Source organism: Microplitis mediator, chromosome 3 (assembly GCF_029852145.1).
Source record: "Microplitis mediator isolate UGA2020A chromosome 3, iyMicMedi2.1, whole genome shotgun sequence".
Lineage (NCBI taxonomy): Eukaryota > Metazoa > Arthropoda > Insecta > Hymenoptera > Braconidae > Microplitis > Microplitis mediator.
This window is the reverse complement of record NC_079971.1, coordinates 4,903,964-4,917,968: the sequence shown is the minus strand read 5'-3', so window position 1 is coordinate 4,917,968 and position 14,005 is coordinate 4,903,964. Positions and strand designations below refer to the sequence as shown.

At 26.0% G+C, this 14,005-nt stretch overlaps 1 protein-coding gene across 2 annotated transcripts in view; it reads left to right on the top strand.

Moving 5' to 3' along the window:
• LOC130664548 (G protein-coupled receptor kinase 1) overlaps nt 1–14,005 on the top strand; it is a 33,188-nt gene that overhangs the window by 1,736 nt on the left and 17,447 nt on the right. The window lies entirely within an intron of this gene.

The window sequence follows — 14,005 nt, the reverse complement described above, 5'->3', positions numbered from 1 at the left end:
CGAGAGTTGATCTTTAAATGTATGAGCCAGAAAAAAATAAGTTGAGTAAACTAATAAAAAAATTTAAATTTAAGCTCAGCAAAGTAAAGAGAAATTGACTCGGTCACGTTTAAATATTCATTGAGATTTAAATGAGGAAAATGGAATTTAATTTGTTTGTTTTGGTTTGTTTTTAATGAGACAAATAAAGAGGAACAGCATAACAAGATTGTTTAAAATTAAGTACAAGTTTCACACAGAAATAGTACAAGCCGAGCGTCGGCTTGCTAACAAATGACCCGTGTAATCTTGTCCCATCAAAATCTAAAGGGTCTTACGTGTTAATAGAGAACCTTTGTAACATACTAAAGTTTATTACTTTAATGTTATTTAATGCATTCAGTCATGAACATATCGCTGAGTTTGCGCGATAGTAATTAATTTATTTTTTAAATATTTAACGAGCTATTAAAAATTTTTAATTCATTACCGTACGATAATCTCGAAAATTTATTCATTTTTTTATTGTTAGTGCACAGAAAAAAAAATTAGACGCAAGAAATTTTTTGAATTTTAAAATGAAAATTTGAATTTTCATGTTCCGAAGTTGGATGACAATTAAAAATTTGTGGATGTTTTTTAACAAATCAATTAAAAAAAAAAAAACTAAAAATATGCACGTGTAAAAAATAACAAAAACTACAGGCGCAATTTTTTCAAATATTTTTTTTTACAATTTATCGTTTTGAAAAAAAATTTTTAAATTATTAGACGTTGGCTAACTTTAGTAATGAGTGTGAATGTAGCAGACGTCAGATAAATTTCAAATTATTAATGAATAGAGTAAATAATTAATAAAATTAAATTTAAAAAAAATGCGCATTTCAAAAATTTAAAAATTCGTGTGTATTTTTTATAAATATCATTTTTTAAATTATTTACTCTATTTATTTATAATTTTAAATTTGTTTGATGTCTGCAACATTCACACTCGTTTTTTATGATCCTAAATTTGGAAGACTATTAAAAATTTTCGGATTTTTTAAATAAATTAATTACCAAAAAAAAAAAAAAACTAAAAATATGCACATGTAGAAAATTAAAAAAACTACAGGTGCAATTTTTTCAAATATTTTTTTATTTATAATTTGTTTTGAAAAAAAAAATTTTAATTATTAGACGGCTAACTTCAGTATCACAAATTTTCTTAGGACGAGATTTTTCTTCTTAATCTAAGAAAATTTATTTTCGCTCCAAGAATTTTTTAGTTGTCACTTCACAATTTGAAAAATTTATTGAACCAAGAAAATGATCCTAAAGTTAGCAGACAATTAAAAAATTTCGGATTCTTTTTTCAAAAAATTTACCGTCTAAAATAAAATTCAAAAATTATTAGACGTCTGCTAACTTCAGTATCATACCAAGAAATATTTTTTTTCTGTGATAGATAAATTTTAAATTTTTTAAAGCTTGAAATAATTTTTATTAAACAACCAAAAATTAACTCGTATACCGTAAGATTTTTATCTATTTCGGTATTTAAAAAATTGACCCTGACAGAAGGGGCTTAAAAAAGTATCGGTCGGTGGCGCGGATGATTTCATTTAGACACTTTACCGGAAATCATCAAAGCCAACAAGATCTTTAATAAGTGTGTCGTTATCGCTAAAAATAAAACATTAAACCGCGAAAGGTGATTTTTTAAAATAATTATTTATTAATTGTACATTTCAACCGTATTATTATTTTTTAACTTTCCACGGAAACCAGCGAGTCATAAATAAAACAACTTATAATTATTCAATATTTCTCAATGAAAATTTATGAGATCTTTAAAAAAAAAAGTTATAAAAAATTGAATATTTAATATCACGTAATTAGACCGTCACTTTACTTGGGACTTGGGCCTCTGATGTCATATAGCTCACAATTTACTAGCTCAGGATTTAAATTAAACCTCGGCTAAGGGGACTGACCTGGACACTAGTAGATTGTTTTGGATCTCGTGTCGAATAGATCAACGTTCGTCTCTCTATTCCATACCCATCAATTTTACCAAACCATCATCGGATTTAAATACAATTTTATTTGTCTACTCCCACAATTTTAGTGATTTCTTACTACACTGCAGCAAACTTTGAAAATAAAAAAGGCGTTTAAAAAATTTAAATAAAAACAGAGCGGCCACTTGAAGAAGTAAAAAAATCTAAATAAGTATGTGAGAAAACGTAACAATAAAATATAAAAAAATTATAATTTAATGGAGCATATTATGGAAGCAGAAAAAAAATGAATAAGAAGAGGAGCAAGAATAAAAGTACGCAAGCGCGAAAAGGTCATTGCAGAGTAATCCCACCTTCTCTGGGAACGAGCCACCCTCCTACCAACGTCTTTTTCCATCACTCTAATGTCCTGTGCATCGACCTACATCGCTTGGAAATTGGAGACACTATCAAACCCTTTGAAATATGTTCCTAGGATTTAAACGTCATCTAGACCCACACAGACACAAACTGTTGTGTAGCCAGGTCCATATTACTGATGAAGATGTTAATTTATTATAAACACTCCTACGTCTGGTGTCATCTATATCTACAACATATTATACGTAGACTCAGGTCTTTATCTTAGTCTTTGTCTTTGTCGTTTACGAGTAAACGTAACATTACCTCTCGCAGACAAATTGTATTTTAATAACCCATCTCTATGCACAGTATACACATTGATGATTATAATGATGACGATGACGGTCTTCTACCTCTGCCTCTACTTATATACTTATTATATATGGATATATATCAACCCAACGCTTAACTTATCATCTGTGTACTTCAGTCTACTTAAAAATATTTTTTACCCTCTACATATTAATTCTACACCTGTATATATTAAGTACTACGTACTCGCTACTACGAATAAATTATCCGCTGTAATATTTTATCATCAGACATTTATCAAAGGCTCGGGTATTAATCTAGGTCTATAAGGTCCCGGACTTTTATTATTATCAAGGATACCGAGATTTTGTCATCAACTCAAGGCTTTTAAATTATTAATTTATACAGCAACGAAAATAAATTTTTGTAATGGATATGAGTAGGAAAAAAAATCACTATTGTGTTTTGGTTAATGTTGAGCTCTGAAGTATAAAAGGATTTATGTATTATATATTTATGTCGTATTTTCTTTTACTGTGGAAGATAAATAACATGAATGACATAATCAACGGTATGTAGTACCTCACATGTAGGTATGTGTCAACAGACGTATATAAATATATATATATATATATATATATATATATATATATATATATATATATATATATATATATATATATATATATATATATATATGTGTATGAAGGAGAAAAACGAATCAATACTGGGGAGAGAAGTTATTGGTCCTCTGGATACACTGAAAATAAGCAAATTCTTGTCAATAGACTGATAATAATAGATAAGAAATAAAGGGATCTATGAAGATTATGGTATCAATAGACACTAATTTACTTTAACATTAATTATTATTGTTTATTTACATATTTAATTACAGTAATTAACTTAGAGCTTGGGTTTTAATATTTACCCCACGTTTCTGAGGTAATCTCTGGATGAAAGAGAACTTTTTTTTATTAAAAATAAAGACGGGTCTGATTTTCTAGACATAATAAATGTCATTCTGGAGATGAATAGATATTTTTTTTTTCAATGTAACAAAAAAAAATTTTAAAAGTTAATAACAAGGGCAGAATACATTCTCTCGGTAGTTTCGATATTATTATTATTTTTTTTAATATTACTTAAGAAAAACATCTGAGCTCAAATCAATCAAAAACATTCGAGAACTTTAAGTTTCCGCTTTCGAATAACGGATTCATGAGCTTTCGTATTTTTTTTTTTATTGACTAATAATTTTAAGCCAAAGTTATTAATTTTTTTTTCTTTCTTATTTAATAAAACGAAAATAAATTGACGCGGATAAATTTAAAAAACGGAAATTGAAGCTTAAAGTTTGAGCTTCTGGTTGATTTATTGTACTGGGGTTCAAAAAATTTTAAATGTAAAAAAAAAGTTAAATTTGTTTGAAGTTTATTTTTTTAAAAATAATTCAAATAGTTTTTTTACTCCGGGTTCTGTACGTTCATTATTTTACTGAGATATTAATGGTTATATTTATGTAATAGTAAAATATGGGAGGTTTGTTGGTATACTAGAAGACTTATGAGCATAAAAAAAAATAGTTTTAACCAACGGAAATACCATCAGAGATGAAAAATGATGTTTGAAAATGATAATTAAATTTTTCTATTCACTGTTTTCAATTTTACCTGAAAGAAAACTTCTGCTCTGTTATTTGACTTGTAGATTTTTTTAAACATCGAGTTTTCCGGCTATTTCAACAAAAGGAAAAAAAATATTGAAACAGAGTTTTTTTTTATTTTTATTAATTGCCGTAAAATAAACGCGTTAAAAAAATCAACTTTAGTTTCACAGTTGGAAATAGCAATCAAGTGTCCAGGAGTTCATGTCAAATATTTTAACATTTGAAATAACAATTTTTTAAGACGTAATTACTTTGTAATTAATTAAGTGCTATGCTGCAGTTATTGTAGATAAATTTGTTCGGTATAATAATTTTCCATGGTGGCCATATTTCTGGAAAACCTGGAAATGTTAGAGAATTATAAATATACTGAAAAATCAGGAAAAGTCGGGAATTTCGTCACAAAGCTGGAAAAATTTTACTTTCTTTTCTTTTGACTGAAAAAATCCGATAAATTTTTTTTCTGTCAAAACTGTTCAAAAAGTGGCGCGGCGCGAATGCGATTGTAATATCATTTTGAAAACAAATTATTAGAAATTGATTCCAATAGCGAAAAAATGAAGCAGTTTGAATTAAAAAGGCTGTTAGAAAAAAAAAGTCTTAGTAGAAACCAATTGTCAGGATCTTCAAGCCATTAACATGCATATTGACCAGTTAAAAAACTAAAAACATTAAAAGTATACATAAGTATTGAACTAATAAATTTCACTATATTTATTATTCGCGTACTTGATTAATATTTTATTAATATTCTATGAAACGTTCTTATTTATGAAATTTATTCTAGTGAAAATGAAAAATTTATTTATATTTTATTGTAGAGTAAGTTATATAAAAAAAAAAGATTTAAAATCAAAAATAAAAAATCATTTATTTAATAAATAAAAAAAACCTATGAACATTGACAAATAATAAAATAAACTTTCATTTAACGACAATGATTGATTATTTATTGAACTGGCTTATACCATTTTTTTTTAATTAAATAAATATTTCCAATGATTTAATATTACTACATATAGTTAGGAAATTTTTTAATTATTTGACTGGAATACCTGGGAAAGTCAGGGAATTTCAGTTTCAAAAATATGTGGTCACCATGTTTTTAAAAAATTATCGTAATACAAAAGGTCACGGTAAAAATATTTATCAACTCATCAAGTACTTGAGTGTTGAGATGAAGTTGAAAAGACCTTTTTTTGGCACTAGAACAATGTATAGAAGATATATAGATAAAGTTAAATGTATTTGAAGCATCTGGTACTTGAAACATCGAGTTAGTCTATAAATGAGCATTAACCAGCTATAGTATGAATAAAATATATTGTAAAAAAGTATATTACAATAGAAACTATATATTATATAGATAAAGAGATAAAGACATTGAGTGGGCGAAAAAAAAATGAAGACTACTCTATCACGGTAGTAGAGTAATTTAAAAAAAAAATTATTTAGCTTCTATGACGTAAAAAGTTTAAAAGTAATTAATTTTTATTTAAAGTTAACATTAAATATTTCTTCTATTTTCTCTCTTCTTGACAAGCATTATAAAATAACTTTTGAGTTATAAGAATTTACTGAGCATGAAGCTCAATTACACTTAGATTTACCTTGGCTATTTTACTGTTTGTGAAATGCTATTCTTGTAGTAACTGCAATAATAGTGTACACTATTAAAAATAATAAAAAGTATATATTATAACTTTGAAAGCAATAATTTATCAATGTGTACTTAAAAATTTTATTTTTGAATGTCTGACAAATTTAAATTCACTTTACGACATTCAATATTTTATTATTATTATGATTATTATTATTATTATTATTAGTATTAGTATTATTTTAACGTAAATTTCAACAAATCTAGTAACTCACACGGAAAAAACAGAATATTAAAAATTAATAAGTAATAGTAAAAAGTGGAATCTGTTATCAATAATTAGTACTATTATGTACTTAATGCAAAGTACTTTGCTAATTTTTTTAGATTCCTAAAAACTACTATCAATTATTCCAAAAAGTAAGTAAATATTATTACTTTTAGGTGTATAAATACGTGACTTATTAGTGAAAATTAATTAATTTATGGCATACATCTATTAAAAAATAATGATTGGTCAAATGAAGGATTGCTATCTTAGATACTGATTTTTCCAGCCGAAAATTGCAAAAGTTACTAACTTTTATTTTATAAATTCGATATCACTGATCAGTTATTAGCTTAAAATATCATTTATTCATCATTATAAATTAATTTATAATATACAAAAATCGAATAAGTGGTAAATAATAAAATGAAAAATTAGTATACTAGATACTGATTTTTTGCTCATAAAAATACCGAAAACTTTTAACTCTTATTTTATAAATTCTATCTCATTGACTAATAATTAATATAAAATGTTATTTATTCGTTATTATAAATTAATTTATTATATACATAAATCGAATAAGTGGTAAATTTTTTAAATTTTTCTATGTTTATTTGAATAGTAATAACTGTAGATACCAATTTATCGATTCTTTTTCACATTAATTTTAATATACGAAATTACGAATTTTGCTCTTCTATGTGTATCAAATTTTAATATAAATAATAGCCATTTTGTAATATATAATGATCCTGGTTTGATATTAGAATACAAATATACTAATTTTAAGTCAAAAATAAACTACAAACTATTAAAATTTTGATCATCATTTTTGTCTGTGCAGGTATTCAAAATATCTATTATGATAAACAATATCCTAAAAAAAAACGATATATTCCCGAGTCGAACAATTGATTCTCTGTTGATTTTTTTTATTCTCTCCTGATTTTCACAATTGACGAGAACCAAAAGAAAATTACACGAGATACCACGTTCTCATTTAACTCCATGTAATTTTGATTGCCTTTTAGTACTCTGCTGATGATAGTATTTATCCTTTCCCCACCAAGAATATCAAAAGAGAATCAAGTGAAAGATTTCCGTCTCTCTCAAATTTGAAATAGTGAAAGTAGTGACTATTCACTGCCAAGTAGAGATTGTCATGTGATTTTCATTCTCTTTTATTAAAACTTCATTTTTAAAAAAATTAAATATTAAATATATATTTAAATTAAAAGTCTTGTTTGAGTATAATTTGAATATATTTGAATTACAGCAAAAATATACTAAATATCTATAAGCCAAATAAAGTATGTAATCTGCAGACACAAACATGAATATACATTTTTTTGGGTAAATGTCGTCGGCAAATTCTCTTGAAAATGATTCGCAGATTTGAAAACTGATTTTTTGAGAACGAAGGAGAATCAAAAGAGAATCATTGTATACATAAATTTCTATTTAGAGAATTAAAAACTTCGGATAGAGAACTCAGGACAGCTTATAGGGAACTAAAAAAAGCAAAAAAAACGTGAAGAGAATGTAAGAGAATCAAAAGAAATACAAGGAGAATTTATAGGAGAAACAAAAGCATAATTTTGAGAACTTGAGAGAACCAAAAGAAAACTAATACTCCGACTCGGGGTTTAATTATTTATTATATAGGGTGACCAAGCCAGTAAATGAACTCTCGGCCAATGAATGAACCGTCATATTTTTAAATATTTTAATAATGAAGGATGCAAAAAAAATTATAATTGAAGTTTAAAAAGTTGTCAATCAAACAGCTATGCAGGATTCTCTTTATGTAATTATGATAAAAATCTAAACGATGTACACGGAAAGAAATGTCAAGTAAATATTCCTATGCAGCATAGTAATGGTTACATTACACTCTAGTTTGTATACGCAGTCACATATAATCGTCGTGACACAAACTATAGAGTAATGTAATCATTACTATGCTGCATAGGCACATTTACTTGACATTTCTCGCCGTGTACAGTTCATTTACTGGTCGTGTTCATTCACTGGACCGTCCGCCCTATTGCAGTTTTTATTAAGTCAATTACAAAGTCTAATTAATACAATCAATTATAAATAATAGTAACCCGCATGAAAATAACATATATTTTGATTATATATAACAAAATGTACCGTAAATATATAATTTTATAAAACGGCAAAAATGTATGTATAATAAAATATAATATTTATATAAATTCAAAGTTATACTTTGATTTATAATTTAAATTATAAAAAAATATATACATATTTTCATAATATGTAATATAATTATAAAATATAATTTTTAACTTATAAAATTCATTATAAATTTACATATATTGGAATGATATATAATAGAATATATTTTTTTATATATTAAATATTATATTGTTAAATATATTTTTTTATATAATTGACGTTGGAGAATCTCAAGATATTGAATTGTATATTGTATTATATAATACATTATATATCTAAAAATATAAAATAAAATATGAAAAATAAAGACTTTCAGTTTGACGATGATTGTGAGTATCAATGAGAATATATTTTATTCGAGTAAATTAAGTATGTAGATCGAACTTGAAAGGAAATTTGTAGAGAGAGTCGTTATGACTATAAATTTTCATTTATATGATTAATTTTTAATGTAAAAAAATAATTACTCAAAATAAAATAAGTTTTAGAGGATACCGAAAGAGCATTCATGGAACTGAAAATTTTTCGAAGCACAAAAGTGTCATGTATATCTTTTAATTTATACAAGCTTATATACGAGCATTATATATTATATTATACTGTTAATAATATAATTTGAATTATAAAATCATAATATATATAAACCTATAAATTGATACTATATAATGACATATATTTTTTTTATATAATCTAATATTATATGGAGTTTTTATAATGATAATATATGCCAAAATATAAAATTATATATTATATTGATATACTTTTAAAATATAAAATTTTGTATTGAAAACGGCAAAAAAGTAGTTATTTTTAAATATATAATTATTTATATTCTAAATTATACTATAATGTAATAAATATTATATTATCTGATATAATTTCAGAGTATAAGTTTTTTTCATGCGGGAATGGCTAAAATTTCTGAAAGATGTTAAATTTAAATAATTTATCTCTTTCGTAAAAAAATATTAATTGTAAGTAGTAATCAATTAGCGACAAGATTTAACTGTGTTAATACTACAATAATTTTTGTTAATTTAACTTTATAGAATTAAGGTCTGAACTCTCTTAAATTTGAAATAGTGAAAATTGTGACTATTCACTGCTTACTAGTGAAAAGAATGTCAGTAATTCATATAGTGGTATACTTTTAACTGATAAAAAGTGACTATTCACTGCCGAATAGTGATTTTTATTCATTTTTGGAGAGAAAATGGAAGCACGGGCCTTGTGAAATATTACACTGTAAAAAGAGCGGTGTTAAAAATGGACTCGTTTTAACTCCGCCCGGTGTAAAAAAGAAATTACACCGGTGTAGGAGGAGTAATACACCGGTGTTAAAAATACCGGTGTTAAAGCGGGGTAAAACCGGTGTAAAAGAGGGGTGAATTGCGTCTGCTTGGAGTATTAACTTTAAATATTATAAAACACAAAAAATGTCAGTTCTTTATGAAAATTAATAAAAAATATCATTTATTAACCAGTATAGTGATCGAGTAAGTAAAAATATTCACAAAGTAAAATATTTTAACACCGGTCTAGAATATTTACACCGGTGGCGGCGTTATTTTCACACCGCTTTCGGGGGTAAATTTAACACCGATAATTTTAACACCTACACCGCTTGGACTAACCCCGGTGATTTTTTACAGTGTACCAATAAATAAAACTGAAATGGACCGTATGTTCCTGTTATTTTTTTATCATAAACAATTGTCAAAAATTAACAAGATATATATAAATATATTTATTGCAAATGTTTATACTTATAATTTACTTTTATTATTATTATGTTTTTATATTAGTATTGATGTTTAATTATTGCTTACTGGTCTATAAAATGGTTAATAACTTGACACCATGATATCTATCTGATTAAATTGATCTTATAAATAGCAAACGTAGCTACTATACAAGAAACAATAAAATGATTGAAATCATACACGAACAAAAACAGCTGAAAAGTCTATAAAATATATAGAGGGTTTATGTGGTATAATGATCTACCAATAAAAATAAGAGAAGAGACAATTGTAGCTTTTAAAAGATCTCTTAAATGTCATATTAAGAATAACTTTAATGTAAAATATATACTGATTATTACTGAAGTTAAATTAAGTCTTATAAAGTTGTTAATAATGTATCAAATGCTAAATAGAGAATTCATTATATCATTATTATTATTATTATTATTATTATTATTATTATTATTATAATTGTTATTATTATTGAAGCTTTGTCCACGTGCAACTGCACTTAAGAAGGATGTTCAAACGGTTATTGAAGTTCTGTTGAGCTTTTACGATTACCTAGTTGTGGCTAGCACTCCAAGAAAATTGGCAATAAGTCGGTTGGACGCTTCAACTAGTAAACTAAGAAGGATACAATAAAAATAAGAAAAAAGATACAAGAAATACAAAGAAGTAGTTGAAGAAATAGAAAAGAGCTAAAAAAATTCATGGGAAGTAATAAAAAATAAAGAAAAAGAAGTCAGTAAGTGAGAAGCAATGGATTGCAAAATTTTCTGCAGCAGTAAAGTAAAAAATAATCCTCGTGCGAACATTTAAAATTTTCCATAATAAAAGATAAGAAATACAAAGCACACGATAAATCGATCTATCAGATGAGTAATAGAATACAAGAGACAAAACACAAAAGAGACAAATGGGTATCAAGATTCTTTAGGTTGATTGATGGAAGTTGGTAAATGTCTAGTGTCTAGCAGCAATACTCCCTCGTCTATATCAAACTATTCTATACAAACTACTTGCTGATGCTTAACTTCCAAGTTGACTGGCATCGTTGCAGTTACTACCTACAACTATACACTAACTTGTACACTTAAATGTTGTTTAAAAACCTTCGTCTCAAAATAGACACGTCGTTGCAATGTGGATTTTAGTGTATGTAGTTTAGCTGGAAAATGTTTAATAAATTACCCGTATGACGGAGAAACAAAGATCACTTGTATTTACAACTAAAAGTAAATAAATAAATAAAACTGGGTCAGCCATTGGCATTTTTATTGTTACATTATTGGATAACGTACGTACGTTGTTGGATACTCTGGATACACCATTAGATATAATATATAATATATAATATACAGTACATAGATGCTATATAGTTGATGTATGAAATAGAAGAGGGTATTGAAGCTACTGCTTCTCCTGCTACAGATTTTATTGATTTAAGATCATGATCATATGAGTAGATGTAATCCTCTATAATCTATATTGTAGTTTATGTATCGTTAGACGAAAATAATGAAGACATGTAATATGATGGTTTACTATTACTCCCATGTTAATAATTATTTACCAGGATACACATTAATTTATAAATATTTTATATATATGTATACATATATATATATATATATATGAGAAATCTGACGCGTGACGACGACGTCGACGTGTGGCCTCGGCCGTGGCAATTGCGCAAAACAAAATTTATTCTCTGGGCCGATTTAACTTTACGACTTTTTAAAATTAAAATTAAAATTTTCATATATTTTTCATTAACAAAAATTTACTCAATAATTAATTTCTTTAAAAATTAACATTAATATGATAATTTAAATTATGAGTCATAGAATAAAAAAAAACGTACATGCGAGTTTTAAAAAAATGCAACAGACGTCATACGTCTGAAACTTGGTTTCGTCTTTTTTGCATCTATAGACAACACATTATATATATAAATATAACATTACTGTAATAATAATATAATGCAGTGTGTCACATTCTCTTTACTTGACGTTTGTTTGTCATCAACCATACGATCATTTCATTTAAACTTCAATCGTCTGTACAAGTTTTACTTGTTTGTTATATAAATAAAAATGTATAGAAAACCGTAACAAAAACAAAATACTCTTATGTATAACGACAAAAAAATAAATTGAATGAATACGGCGGTGATATAGAAAAATAGTGTAAAATAAAAACTATTGAATTTAATAAAAAAAATATATAATATATATGAAAAAAAGGAGTAATCGCGTAACCGCGAGCGACTTTGTTAACTGAAACACGATCTGTATAGAAACACATCACGACTGAAGACTTGATCGATATCTTTTTATTAAAAAAAGTTTATTTTATTTTACAATTATCGAGTCTAACAATACTTCGATTACTGATAACTCGAGTAACAAGTAAATAATCAAAGTTTATTATAATAAACAATTTATTATATCCAATAACAAAAGTTGCTAACAATAATTATTATGTAAATAAATTAATTACGTGAATTGAGTTTAAAAATATATTTATAGCTTTTGTTATACTTTATATTGATAATCAATTATTTTTTACAATAGATTGTTATTATTTTATATTATAAGTTATAACAAAAAGGTTTCGCATCGTTAACCACAATAATTAAATTTTATTATTATCATTATTATTATTTTGTTGTTGTAGAAGTAAATTAATATGGTAGCTTAGTCGTAACTTTGACAAATTGAATTAATAATTTCAAAAACTCATGGAATTTATTAATTAATTTTCAAATGTCATTACTTTTATGATTAATATTTTATTATTATTATTATTATTATTATTATTTATACTGGTCATGTCCAGATTATGTAAATTTCAAAGTTTATGACGGGTATTACGGACAATTGATTGATTAATTAATCAAAACATTAATTTTTCAAACTGTTTGACAAATGGAAATGAAAATTTCAAAAACTCATGAAATTTATTTATTACATTTCAAATGTAATAACTTTTATTATTAATAATAATAATAATAATAATAATAATAATGATAATAATAATAATAATAATAATAATAATTTTTTTTAAGGTGCACGGAAAAAAATGATTGACAATAATTGTAGTTCAACTTCTAATTATTTATGTTATGTTCAGTTTAAGCTTTAATGTTTAAAGATTTTTGCCCCGAAAGCCTTTTTTACTGTAGAAACTGTAATTTTTCAACTGCTCTTTTTTCCGTGTGGTTTTGGTCCGATTTGCAAAAACCGAATTTCCAGCAGATTTTGACGTTTTGAGGTTCTAGGAAGCTATCCTGACTAATTTCACGATGAAGCCCGAGTGTATGTATGTGTATACGTACGTACATGCGTACGTATGTATGTATGTAAATATCATAACTCTTGAACGGGTGAACCGATATTGATCTTTGAGGTGTCATTTGACGCGGCTTGTTAATGTCTTGAAGCTGTAAAAATTTGAGCTTAATCGGTAGGGTGCGTTCGGAGATATTTCAAAAATAAAGTTTTTTCAAAAATGTTTTATTTGGATAACTTTTAATTTGCTCAATGGATTGATTCCAAAATTTAATCAGCTTTAGAACTTGATAAAACACGTCGATTTCCGCCTCAACCATCAAAATCGGTTAATTCGTTCGCGAGATATCGTGGGAGAAAGAAAAGCTAAAAAATGTTTTTTTTTAAAACAATGGCATACAAAAGTATTATCGAGCTCGAAGAGCTCGAAAATGTATTGACAATAATGTTTTCGAGCTCAAAGCTCGAAAACAGCGGGAAGTTTTGGGGCTGGCCCGCAGGGTTAACCGATAGACAGATTTTTTTTCCGTGTGACTACTTAACGATCGGACTTTTTAATTTTTGTATTAAAGGAATAGCGGCT